This window comes from Oratosquilla oratoria, chromosome 28, assembly GCF_046742065.1.
Source record: "Oratosquilla oratoria isolate Oo_2021 chromosome 28, ASM4674206v1, whole genome shotgun sequence".
Taxonomy (NCBI): domain Eukaryota; kingdom Metazoa; phylum Arthropoda; class Malacostraca; order Stomatopoda; family Squillidae; genus Oratosquilla; species Oratosquilla oratoria.
The window spans coordinates 45,618,747-45,632,816 of NC_134804.1; the positions used below are offsets into that span (position 1 = coordinate 45,618,747).

General features: G+C 44.3%; 2 protein-coding genes across 7 annotated transcripts in view; one reads left to right on the forward strand and one right to left on the reverse strand.

The window, feature by feature from the left end:
* ssp3 (SCAPER domain-containing protein short spindle 3) overlaps window positions 1-14,070 on the reverse strand; it is a 213,876-nt gene that overhangs the window by 141,876 nt on the left and 57,930 nt on the right. The window lies entirely within an intron of this gene.
* The window catches only part of LOC143040385 (uncharacterized), a 29,638-nt gene continuing 27,542 nt past the window's right edge, over window positions 11,975-14,070 (forward strand). The window contains exon 1 of the mRNA XM_076211392.1: window positions 11,975-12,220. The gene's annotated coding sequence lies outside the window, so the exon portion shown is untranslated. The remainder of the gene's footprint in view (window positions 12,221-14,070) is intronic.

The window sequence follows — 14,070 nt, forward strand, 5'->3', positions numbered from 1 at the left end:
ACAGCAATTGGCAATTCTAACTTACTTGGGCACTAGGCCAGGTAAATAATATATATACATTTTTTTTTCCTTAAAAAAAAAAAAAATCTTTAGACAATGGTCGTAACCGCTGAAGTGAAAAATGGATCAAACTAAAATCTATACAAAATTCCGTTCCAGATATATCTAGGGCAAAGCTCGAGGACCGTTGCCGGTTGCAATAGGAATTTCGTTTAGAAAACCTTGAAACACACACACACACACACACACACACACACACACACACACACGTGTGAGTGCATATATGAGATCTATATGGCGTAACAATGATGGGTCTAGGGACTATGGGACAATTGCCCCCCGGACAATCGCCCCGGGCATCAATGTGACGCACAAATGAATTGAAAATGTGTGATTGTTGGAGCCATATGACAAGCTCGAACACCATGATGATAAGTGTACACATACGCACGCACGCACACACACACACACACACACACACACACACACACACACACACACACACACACATACGGACTGGTGAAAAAAATCACTATTGGTGAAGAGATGGAAAAAAAAACATTGAAATACTGACCCGTTCAAGACTAGACATCAGTGGTATGGTCCCCCACACAGAGTAAAAGATATAAGTAAGATCGAAAGAATACAAAGGGCAGTAACCAACCTGGTCCCCAGACTGGCATATAAACAATACGAGGAGAGATTAAAAACACTGGGTCTACCAACACTGAAAGATTGGAGAGAAAGAGGTAACTTAATTACAGTATTCAGGTCGCTAAAGGGGATGGAATACAGTGACAGAAGAGATCTCTTGGTAAAGGATAGGAGAGCTTTAAGAGGTCATGATAACAAATTAAGAAAGACCGCATGTCTAAGGAATGTTAAGAAATACAGCTTAGCGTACATATGCATAAACACTTGGAATTGCTTAGGTGGAATAGCCTAAGCTGGAACGATACATGACAACTGAAGAACAAGGAACTATAACCCAGTTGGAGTTACAACATACATGAATCTGAAGCTACAGTGGAAGGCAAGAGACGGGACCCCACGAACGTTGCTACTTTCCTATATATCACAACTATGTAACATACATACACACATCTACGGTGGTTGCCACCTTTCCAATATTGTGAGGTCGTTGCGTGACCCGGGAGGAGAGGATGGTCGCATAAGAATGAAACAGATGGGGCGGTCACTGACTACCCACAATAACCTCTCTCTCTCTCTCTCTCTCTCTCTCTCTCTCTCTCTCTCTCTCTCTCCAAGTTCTCACCAGATACACATTCACACAAATGCATACATACATACATACACACACACACACACACTCCACGAGTCCAACACGTGATCCATGACCGTGGTGAATCTCTCTCTCTCTCTCTCTCTCTCTGACACACACAAAAACTAAGTAAAACATTCTCAAGGCAGCACGAATAAACTAGGCATCCTCTGGTACGGAGAAGAGGATTGCCACACAGGCAGGCAGGCAGGCAGGCTGGCAGGCAGCGTGGAGGGAGGCAGCGGAGGAGGCAGGCAGCTGGGGGAGACGGCAGGCAGCGGAGGAGGCGGGCGGTAGTGAGGCAGGTAGGGAAGGCGGCAGGTAGGAACCACAGGCGTCTTTAGCAGTCAGTCAGGCTCGGAAGACAGCAGGTTTGCGGACTGGATTAGGATATTTCTTAGAACTCGGACTGGCTTGCACCACTCTAAACCTGGATTAGAGGCCCACTGGCAAGCGCGCTCACTCAGTTAAGGCACGTTTACAGGTGTGATTATTATATATAATCTAACCAACACCAAGCTGTCAACATTCAACACTGGCGTCTCGTTCATAAGAAAGAAGACTGAGGGAGACCGTTAGGCCTTCATTAGGTAGTTGGTTGCGCAGACAGTTCCTTGCATCATCTGTGGTGGTAATAGATTCACGGCTCTCTGCGGACTTGTCCGGTTACTGTTATTAAAAACATGGATTTAATGTCAAGTTGCGGACGCGTCTGGACGGCGCGCGTGAAAGCACCGAAGGGAAAGCGTTTCCGCGGTTTTTTGCGAGTAATGTTTCCGCACATTCGCCCCCTAGGCCCAGAGGTACAGTTCGCTCAGTTCGATTAACTATCTTTGCTTCTCGCAAGGTTTACGTCCTTTCATCATGTCTCGAGTAGTTTTGTGATGCAGAGCTTCTCTTGGGGAGATTCATTGAACAACACACGCGTCTGTTGACTGGCGCAGAACACCGACCCATTCACGCGCTCCCGCCCATCTAATTGACCCTTATCTTATTTCATTATTATTATTATCACCATCATCATTATCATCATTATTTTCATCTTCATTATCATCATCATTATCATCTTCATTACTATCATTATCATCTTCATTACCATCATTATTATCATTATCCTCATCATCATTATCATCTTTATTATTATCATCATTATTAATATCATCATAATAATCATCATCATCATCAATTAATGTTTTTCTTTCTTTTAGCTGGTAGATTCCGCCATGGCTCCATTCCAGCATTATTTAATTAGCATACCTTTTTTTTCTTTAACTCCATCCTACTGCTGCCCTTCACAAATCTCTCTCTGCACACCTTATGGACTTCACCTTTTCGGTGTGATATTGTCGTCACGGTTATTACTGACAAAATACTAAATCCTTAATTTAAGGAATCTCAAAGACAGGAAAGATGTGGTATTTGTGAAAGGTAGGTCTGTTCAAAGTGTCTGTTCAAAGTGTCTACATTTATATATGAGATCAACTGTAGAAAGAGTAGGAGGAGGAAGAGGAAGAGGAGGAAGAGGAAGAGGAGGAAGAGGAAGAGGAGGAGGAGGAGGAGGAGGAGGAGAGGGAGGACATTGTGGAACCTAAATGAAAGAAGAGAAAGTCGAAAAGAAAGGAGGTACGTGAGCACAGTTAAAGGATAAGAAACTTGGGGGGAGGGGGGAACGAGGTGGGGGGGCGGGAAAGGTGACAGAGACAGGAGGGGGAAGGGAAGGGGAAACATGGAGGAATGAAGAAGGAAGAGGAGGAGAGGGTGGGGGCGAGGAGAAGGAGAAAGAGGAAGAGGAGGATGAAGAGGAGGAGGAGGAGAAGGAGGAGGTGAACGGGAAACGGGAGAGGAAGGAGAGGGTGTGGTAGGAATGCAGAGGAATGGGAAGTGGAGGAGGAGGAGGAAGACGTACTGCGACCACAACTATGCTCCCTTTGGCACTTAACCCCGCGCATCAAAAACAGAAAAACATAACTCCCCACAACTACACATAAATTGGGCATGAAATTGGAGGAGACCATTACGAAATAAACCACTGAAAAATGCGAGACAAAACGGAGCGAGATTGTCCACAAGGATAGAAGCGCCGGTGAATCGGGGTCCCAGGACATCCTTAACAACAACAGAAACGCCCTTCTGACTGAGGATCCTGACCTCTTCATCGCAAGAGAAGCTAGACTGCATTCAAGGGTTCTGGACCTGTGGTCTCACGCACCCCAACCCACACCCTTATGCACTGCTGTTGATTACGCAATGTAGATTTCCACTTCGACACTAATAAATCGCTAAGCATCCACTAACTCCCGCTAGTTTCCGGTCTGTGGACCAGCTTGCCCAACTCTGTGGCCACTAGGGTGGGTCTATGGCCCATACGTTGTGGCACACACACACACACACACACACACACACAAACACACACGTGTTTTGAAGTTTGGGAGTCAGAGCATTGCGGTTCTTCATGGTCCCCGGAAACAGTAAATCCCCAAAAAATTATTATTATTTTTTCTTCTATCGGTTACAGTTTTCAACCACGTTCTCACAAATAAATCCCTCCTTAACTTCCACTCCTCCTACATATCCATCCATCCTCCCTCCCACCCTTTTCTACAAACAATGACATCACCTCCTCACCCACATACACCCACCAAAGCCCCCACCAGCCTCTTGTAATAAAAGGGTGCCGGTGTACAAGAGAAAATTGACTCCCTAATGGAAAACGGACCCCCAACTGAAAGTACTAGAAAAGTTTATTTTTACGATCTATAAACAGATATTACAGAATTATTCATTGATAAGAATTGCTTATTTAAATAACTTACCTTACCTTACCTTACCTAACCTAACCTAATGACAATGAGATATATTTTTGTAGTGGGGTCCATTTTCCGCTATAGAAAATGGACCCCAGGTCCAATTTCAGGAGGGATCCATATTCCATTTTACATCGCAATCGCTATGATGGTGAAGAGGAGCCTACGCCAGGAGGCACCGAGTATCTGAGGCCGGGGCCGTAACCTTTGCCCTATGATGCGGGCAGGTAACAAAAAGTCACTGCTGGGAATCGGACAGAAGTGCGGTACTCGAACCCGCAAGTGAGAAGTTGCGAGATCCGCCAGCTTCCGCCACAAGATTCCTGTTTTCTCGAGAGATACAAATCCTCATGCGGCTAAAAATAAAAAAAAAATAAAAAAAAAGTAAATAAATGGAATAAAAAAATGATTGTAATATTCTCTTATCGGATTAAAATAGCTTGACTTTGGCCACAATAAAATCTCCAAAGAGCACCAGTGTCGCGATGGGTCAGTCCGTGTTGTTCCGTTGACGACGTGTTCTAATGATCTTACACATCCTATACCCCACACTTATGAACTTCTGTTGCTTACGCTCCTGAACAACGTTGCTAAACATCGATTCTATTGACCTGTAGTCATCGTGTGTGTGCGCGCACACACACACACACACACACACACACACACACACACGTACACACGCTTGAACTTGAGGAATTTCCCATCCGTTGTCTGATTCTTTCATCTCTGGAGGCACTGAGCTCTTGGACCTTTCTTTAAGACACACTATCGCCCCCAAAGGGATTGTTGTCCAAGAGGAGGTGAAGCAGAGATTTACGGAAGGCTCCGGACCAAAGGGAGAGTAAATTAAGAGAGGGAAAGAGTAGGGAAGGAAGGCGGGAAGGTGGGAAGGAAGGAAGGAAGGAGTGAGGGGGGAGAGTGAGGGGGGAGAGGGAGGGAGGGAGGGAGGGAGGGAGGGAGGGAGAGGGAGAGAGAGAGAGAGAGAGAGAGAGAGAGAGAGAGAGAGAGAGAGAGAGAGAGAGAGAGAGAGAGAGAGAGAGAGAGAGAGAGAGAGATAGATTAATAACTTCCCCGCCCTCTCACTGCTGCTCAGAGCCGCGGGAGGCTAGCCGGTCCCCCCTCCCCCCCCCCCACCTAGACGATGCAGCTTGGTCCTCGTCGTCGGCGCCCGAGGGGGCGACCCAAGCACGGCCACTGTCTACAATCTCAAGTTAGATCTGAGCAGAATTAAGACGTGTGAGCGGAGGAGGAGGAGGAAAAGGATGAAGAAGACAAAGAGGAGGAAGCCAACAACGAGGAGGCGAAGGAGGAGGAGAGGAGGAGAAATAAGAAGACAACAACGGCGAGAACGATGAGAAGACGACGAGGAGGAGGAGGAGGAGGAGGAGGAGGAGGAGGAAGAGGAGGAGGAGGAGGAGGAGGAGGAGGAGGAAGCCACCATCCCCTCTCCCCCTTACGTTCAGGAACGTCCTCATTCGCTAATTCGAGCCACATGTATCCGTTCTGCTCGCCGCCTGTCGCTTTTATTCACGTAAATGAAACATTCTGCCCGGCGAGGGGGGGCCAAACCTTACAAAAAGGGGGCCTCGTTAACTGGACAGATGGTTGTAGCACAGACTGCTCGAGCAAGGATATCTATTGGCAGCTGGCACCTTCAGCTGGTTCTGGCCAGACGACCGAAGACGTCCAACGCAGCGAAAGCATTTTTTTTTTTTCTTTTTTCAAGACAAATACTAAGAGTTGTGTGAATTCACCCCTTTCACCACTCCGCCCAATTCCTCCTTCTAAGGAAGACTCCTACTAAGCTAGTCAAGAAAGACCTCCCTTCCTCGAGAATTCGGATGTGGTCGAGTCCGGATGTGTGGGAATGCGGATCCGTGGGCGTCGCGAGGTGTTCCTCAGGCTCAAGGTCTTCCTCGGGACCTCCTACTCCTACTCCTACTCCTCTTGGCTCGAACTCGGACCTCAGGCATAAGTGGAGCATCACCTCCAACGTTTTCCATGAACTTGAATCGCCCCGGCGCCAGAAGAAAGAAAGGCACAAGAACCTCAACAGTTCAATATCGGGGTTAGGGTCCCTTCGGGGTTCTCCCACTCTACTTTTCCTCCTCCTCTTCCTCTTCTTCTTTCTCTTCTTTTTTCTCCTTGTCTTCTTCTTCTCCTCGTCTTCTTCTTCTTCTCGTCTTCTTCTTCTTCTCGTCTTCTTCTTCTTCTCGTCTTCTTCTTCTCCTCGTCTTCTTCTTCTCGTCTTCTTCTTCTTCTCGTCTTCTTCTTCTCCTCGTCTTCTTCTTCTTCTCGTCTTCTTCTTCTTCTCGTCTTCTTCTTCTTCTCCTCGTCTTCTTCTTCTCCTCGTCTTCTTCATCTTCCTTCTTCTTCATCTTCCCCTTCTTCTTCTTCTTCTTCCTTCTTCTTCTTCTTCTTCTTCCTTCTTCTTATTCTCTTCGTCTTCATCTTCTTCAATCTTCTTCTAGTCTTCTTCTTCTTATTATTATTCTTATTCTCCTTGTCTTCTTCTTATTATTATTATCATTATTATTATCATTATTACAATTATTCTCCTTTTCTTCTTCTTCTTCTTATTCTCCTCGTCTTCTCTTTATTCTCCTCGTCTTCTTCTTCTTCGTCTTCTTATTCTCCTCGTCTTCTCTTTATTCTCCTCGTCTTCTTCTTCTTTTTCTCCTTATTCTCTTCGTCTTCTTCTTCTTCTTCTTCGTTTTCTTCTTATTCTCGTCTTCTTCTTTGTCTTCTTATTCTCCTCGTCTTCTTCTTCGTCGTATTTTTATTCTCCTCGTCTTCTTCTTCTTCGTCTCCTTCTTCTTCTTCTTCTTCTTCTTCTTCTTCTTCTTCTTCTTCTTCTTCTTCTTCTTCTTCTTCTTCTTCTTCTTCTCCTCCTCGTCTTCTATCCACTGCTCTTCCTGACTCGCTACAAAATAAACTTATTCTGATCTAACCCGTCATCGAGCAGCACATTTTCTTTTCTTTCTTTTCTTTTAGCAGACACCAAACGATACTTTCAGCTGGGAAGGACCTTGATCAACCCCACACCTTTTCGTCATTTACCATTAAGCATTTCGTTTTCCGTCGCCAGGCGATTTTATTCAATCGTTCGCAGCTCCAGCGGCGCCATAAGACGCATAAAAGTTCGCAGGATTTTTTTTTCATCCGCACAAACGACCACAGAAGAAACAGAGAAGTCTTTACCAAGTGACAGTTTCTCCATTAATACAAGTGCATAGCAATGACCCTCGGGATTTGCTGTCCCCCAACCTCTCTCTCTCTCTCTCTCTCTCTCTCTCTCTCTCTCTCTCTCTCTCTCATCCAATGTCGTAACAGTTCCCTTTGGTCCTAACAGAGGTCTGATAAAAAAATTAAAAATATAATAATAATGATAACAATAATAATAAAATAATAATAATAATAATATAATGATAATAAAAGTAATAACAATAATAGAATAATTAGATATTAATAAAAGAATAATAAAATATAATAATAATAATAAAATTGCTTCGGTCTTTATCCAACAAAAAATAGATAAATAAATAATACGATCAGACTTGTATTACACTCGACTGCCTCGTCAAGAAGCTTATTACATTCACCTTTCACGCGGATAACGAATCTACTACCTACTTGCAGATCAAATCTAAATCCTGACAGCTTCAGGCCAATATATATCTTGTTCAGTTAGTGTTCAGTGTGAAATTATTCTCTCAAAATCTATTTCGAATTCTTAAAGGTTTGAATTAAGCTCGCCTCTGTCCTTGTATTTTATAAAGAGTATAGGCTAAAATGTTTTAAGCCGTTTTCGTATGATTTGTTCCTCACATTTGGTAAAGAGTTTTGTAGCTTGCAGTTGTACTTTTTTCCAACGTATCAATCTCTCTCTCTCTCTCTCTCTCTCTCTCTCACTGTACACTTGTGCACCTATACGTCGACGCAATGAACAACCTGCACAACCTGTAAGGTGGTGCAAGACTTTCAAATAAGATGATGATATCCACAAACGATTCCCCCAAAAAACATGTGTAGGGGTCACCCGATATTAGCCAAAAAAGGCAACATGAATTTATGAATCTCTGTTACTCTCACTGTACAGTACACTTGTGCATCTATACGTCGACGCAACAATGAACAATCTGTACAACTTGTAAGGTGGTGCAAGACTTTCGGATAACATGATGCAACAACAAATGCTTCCCGAAAAAAAAACACGCGCAGCAGTCACTAGGCATCAGTTAATATAAACAACAAATTTGGTCGCCGTCGTACCGAGGGGAGAGGGGGACAGGGGGGAGAAAGGGGGAGAGGGGGACAGAGGGGAGAGAGGGGGAGAGGGGGGGAGAGTCTGAGCCCAATAACAACAGTGAAATTCATTAAGCGAATGAAATTATCTTCCTCCAGCCGTGGTCAATTATTTAATTACACCACAACGTTGATGGGATTAAACAAAGAAATACATGTGCTATGAAGAAGAAAAAGAAGAAAATGAAGAAGAAGAAAACAATGAAGAAGAAGACAAAAAAGAAGAAAAAGAAGTAGAAGAGGTAGAAGTAGAAGTAAAAGATGAAGAAGAGGAAAAAGAAGAGGTAGAAGAAAAAGAAGTAGTGATGAAGAGGAAGTAGAATATGAAGAAAAAGAAGAAGATGAAGAAGTAGATGTTGAAAACCAAGAAGACCAAGAAGACGAAAAAGAAGTAGTAGTAGAAGATGAAGAAGCAAAAGATGAAAAAGAAGTAGTAGAAGAAGAAAAAATAAGACGAAGAAGATGATGAAGAAGAAGAAAAATAAAATAAAGATGACGATGACGGAGGCGGAGGAGGAGGACGGGAAGAGGAGGACGGGAGGAGGACGGGAGGAGGAGGAGGAGGAGGAAGGGAGGAGATGGGGGAGGAGCCTAACACTAATGGAATAAACTACTTGGAGACTGTACGCAGTTGAAATCTACCCAGGAGAGACGGGGCACTACGAGTATAATCTCAGGTACCCTGATAACCACAACTGTTAAAGGTGAGTTGTCCTTCAAAGCTGGGGGGGGGGGGTTACCGACATTCCCCCCTCATCCCCCAATCACGTCGCCACAGGTGCAACCCCATACATACATACGTACACACATGTACACACGTGTACACACACATTTAAATCTTATTTCTCAAAAAAAAAAAAAAAAAAAAAAATTACTTACGACATGCCCTAGGAAGGATTCTCGTCCTCTCAGCGACGGGACCCCACGAGTCTAGGAACCCGATCCCCCAGAGCGGCCAGTCGACCACCCTAGCCACCGGCCACAACAGCATCTCCACACCCTTTCACTTATCAAAGTCCTATCGCCCCACCTCCCACCCTCCCTACCCCTCCCGCCTCCACCTCTCCACCATCATCACTCCACAACCGCAAGTGGACTAGAGTGGAAATGCTTGCTCACCAGTGCGGGGTACGGGCGGCGCGCCGGAGACCACATGGGTTCAAAGGTCACCAAGTATATTGTACTGGGAGCTACAGACGGATTCACTTAAAGGTACCACACCCTCTGGATCTCTCGCGAGGAGATGTTGTTCTGTGGTAAAGTGCTTAAATGCACAGGCACGCGCACACGTACACACATGTACACATACACGCATATATACGTACACAGATACACACACAGTTACAAGCTCCTTCAATTCTAGGACAGAATGGTAAAAAGGAGACGGACGGGCGTGCACACACACACACACACACACACACACACACACACACACACACACACACACACACACGCACTGCATAAATGCACAGGCACACGGACGCACGCGCACATACAAACACACAAACACACACACACACACAGTTACAAGTTCCTTTAATTCTAGGGCGTAAGGGTGGAAAGGGGACGGGAGGAGTGACAGAAAAGGAGAAGGAAGATGGAGAGGAGGAGGAGGAAGATGAAGAGGAGGAGGAGGAGGAAGATGTGTAGAGGAGGAAGATGGGAAGGAGGAGGAGGTAGATTATGAAGTGAAGGAAGATGGGGAGAAGGAAGAGGAGAAAGATGGGGAGGAGGTAGATGATGAAATGGAGGAAGATGAGGAGGAAGAGGAGAAACATGGGGGGGAGGACGTAGGTGATGAAATGGAGGAAGAAGATGTAGAGGAGGAAAAGGAGGAGAAGGAGGGAGATAGTGAAGAAGAGGAGAAAAAGGAGTAAAAGAGGAGGAGGAGGAGGAGGAGGGGAAGGAGAAAGGGGCAGGGAGAGAGAGAGGAAAGGTGCAACGAACAAGGGAAGAGGGAAAGAGGCAGAAGAGAGGAAAAAGAGTAGGAGAGAAATAGTGTCATATGAATTCTTCTTTAACCGTTCATGCTTCGAAAGATGTCATCATGGTACAATTGCTGTCAAAAAGATTCGTTTATTTTTTCGTCTTTTTCACTAACCCATGTATCTAAATATTCATTATTGTCTATTTGTTTATTTGTGTAGGCTATATTCATTTCATTATTTTTCACTTATTTATTTATTTATTCATTTAAATTCATTATCTTTTTTTGTTAGAACAATTCCCCACTCCAAATCCCCTTTGGAGTATTACCATTGTTCCCGCGGAAGAGGATTCCTGTAAACGGCAAAACAGTTCCTGGAACACGTGAAATCCCAACAGTGTCAGGACTCGAACCCGAAACTCCGAGTCGGCCACTCTAACCACCACCACCACCACCACTACCCTTGATGAAGAGCAGAGATAACAAGGACATTCAACAAAATGATGCAATGGCAACGGCTTAGGCATACACACACACATACAGTTTATATGTTTATATATATATATATATATATATATATATATATATATATATATATATGTGTGTGTGTGTGTGTGTGTGTGTGTGTGTGTGTGTGTGTGTGTGTATGAATGTATCCTTCCTGTGATGACTGAGGTAACTCGGAGACACACACGTACAATATATATTATATATATATATATATATATATATATATATATATATATATATATATACATAATTGAATGCTTCCTGAGCGCATTTTGTCAACAGATACCGGCAAGGCCAACTGGCTACACTAAAGTTCTGCCTAGCTCCGAGGTAGGGTGGAGGTGGAGGGTGGAGGGTGGAGGAAAGGGTGGAAGGAGGGTTTGGGAGCAACAGCAGCTGGGTCAGAGGCATCACACGATTCTTTTCAGCTGAAGGTTACCTACGAAGCCAAAGGATTCTTTATCTTACCCAACCCTGAGACTATGTTTGTCATTTACACGGTCAAACCGGTGGTCAAACACGGTTTGTCAAACAAGTGTTTGAAGTGATGTTTGACCGTGTGAATGGGGAATTTGGTTGTCAAACGTGTTTGACAACCAAATGCCCCTTAAGAGGAAATCGAATTACTTACGAATACAGCTCCGGTGAGCTGTTACTGTGATGATGCTTCTTAGAGAACAATATTGCCCCTCAGTGCAAGAAGACGTGGGTAGGAATGACTATAATTTGCGGACTCTGTTCTAACCAGGGGGAGAAAAATATTTATCACTCAACTGGCGAAGGAGGAGGGGGAGGAAAGGTGGAGGAGGAGGAAGAGAAGGTGGAGGGGGTGGACGAGGAAGAGGAACAGGAGGAGGAGGAGGAGGAGGAGCAGGAGGTATAGGACGAGGAGGAGGAGAAGGAGGCAGGGGAAGAGAAAGAAGATGAGGAGGAGTAGGAGGAAAAGAGAGAGGAAAGTGAAGGAGGAGGAAGAGAAGGAAGAGGAGCAGGACAGACAGGCAAACGGAGACGAGGAAGAAGAAGAAGAGGAAGAGGAGGAAGAAGAGAACGTTGCTGCGATCGAGGAAGGAGGACGCGTTGGAGTGGGAGGTGGTGGAAGAAGAGCTAGCACGGACCCCAACAACTAAGCCAGAAGAGTAGGACCACATCATTAAGTGTGTTGCCTTTGCTGAGCCCGGACGTTCCTCCCTCTGAGCGCATGCGCAGTGGGCTCCCCCTCCCGCGCAGGCGTCTACCCACATCTCAGTGTTCCACAGTGCAACCTTTCTGCCCCCCTTGTTCCTCCTTCTGCAAGCCCCGGGGACGCTGCAGAAGGTGTCTGAGGGACGTAACGTACCTCGAGCTAACTGTAGCGGATTTGGGGTTCGCCGTCCGGCAGTTGCATCGAAGCAGGTTAGAGGTTTTAGACTACAGACTTGACTGACGCGTTTGTTGATGTTGTACCTGGATTTAGGCTGCGTCTCTGGGCTTGTGTGCGAGTGAGCAAATAAGTGATCAGTGTATAAAATTGTGTGTTTCCATATCAATACACAAACGCACGTGAAAATATTTTTTACAACTTTTGTAAAAACACGTTCATAAAATAACAATGACATTGATAATAATAATGGTAATAATAACAATGATAATAATAATGATGATAATAATAACAATGACTAATTCGCAATAATAAATGATAAAAATAAATGCACTTACATAAACACAGGGAACACAATATTCTTTACAACCCAGCAAGACTGAGCACACACGAACACAAACCTTAAATGCACATAATTGCATCCGTGGGTACACACACACACACACACACACACACACACACACACACACACGCGAACACAAATATACATACACAAGAAAACAATATGTGTGTGTGTGTGTGTGTGTGTGTGTGTGTGTGTGTGTGTGTGTGTGTGTGTGTGTGTGTGTGCATATCAGCGTGACCACAGGCAAAGCAGTGTGCCCGAACTACATTCAACAGGTGTGTATGTGTGCGCGAGTGCGCGCGCGTTGTTTTGTGTGTGCATTTACCTAACTGTAGCATACAGGAAAGTAACAACGCTCGTGGAGCCCTGCCTCTTGCTCTCCAATTATCATACCTAACTTCACACACACACAACTTACATCATATATGCTTTCCACGTGTGCGTATGTGCTGCCATGACTGCATAGGTTCCTGTACGTGTGTACGTGCGTGTGCGTAAGTGTGCGTGTGTGCGTGTATGTATGCCTTCATGTACGTGGGCGCATGGGTGCATTCGTGTGTTATGCATCCGTGTCATGTATTAACTTACAACTGATTCTCTCAAAACAAACACACACACACACACACACACACACACACACACACACACACACACACACACGCTCACACACACTCATGGAAGTCCAGAACCAAACTCCTCGATGGGAAAGAACACAAAAGGATACACAAAGAATAAACCGGGCCCTACGCGATCAATAATATTGCGCAATATTCCGTATTGTACAATATTACTGACGGTGTAGGGATGGTACTGAATACACACACGCGTTTGGCCAGTACATTTGATGCCTTCAACATATTGTATCATTCTTCATTACCATCCCTACACTGTCAATAATATTGTACAATACGGAATATTGCGCAATAATAATGATCGTGTAGGCCCCCGCTTAAGAGACAGGTTACTGGTGGGCAGACTCCAGGGCAGGGAGACTGGGTGGAGGGTTTTGGAATACAAATATAAGAGGAGGGAACAAAGACACCATTAGCTGAAAGGGTACTGGTTGGGGATTACATCAAGGACTAGAGTGCAAAGTGGCGTGTGAAAAAATGCTATGAAAGAAGAAATGAGGAAGAGATATTGTATCACCAAATATTGTAATGTTGGACAAAAAATAAACACGAGATAAACACTTATACAATATGCATTATTGTCACTATATACATTATGCATATGTATACTTAACAAATATTTATAAAAACATTCGCACACGCACACACACACATATACATATATATATGTATATACATATATATATATATATATATAAAATACTTTATTTCACATATCCATGAATGTATATTATCCAAACATTGCATCAAAAATACAATCATTCACATATCCATGAATGTATATTATCCAGACTTTGCGTCACAAATACAATCATTATCACACACCCAAACATTCAGAGATCAAATAAGCTGACTGTCTAGATTTTAAATTATGAACAAAGACAGGTTTCAAGAATGACTCTTCCCT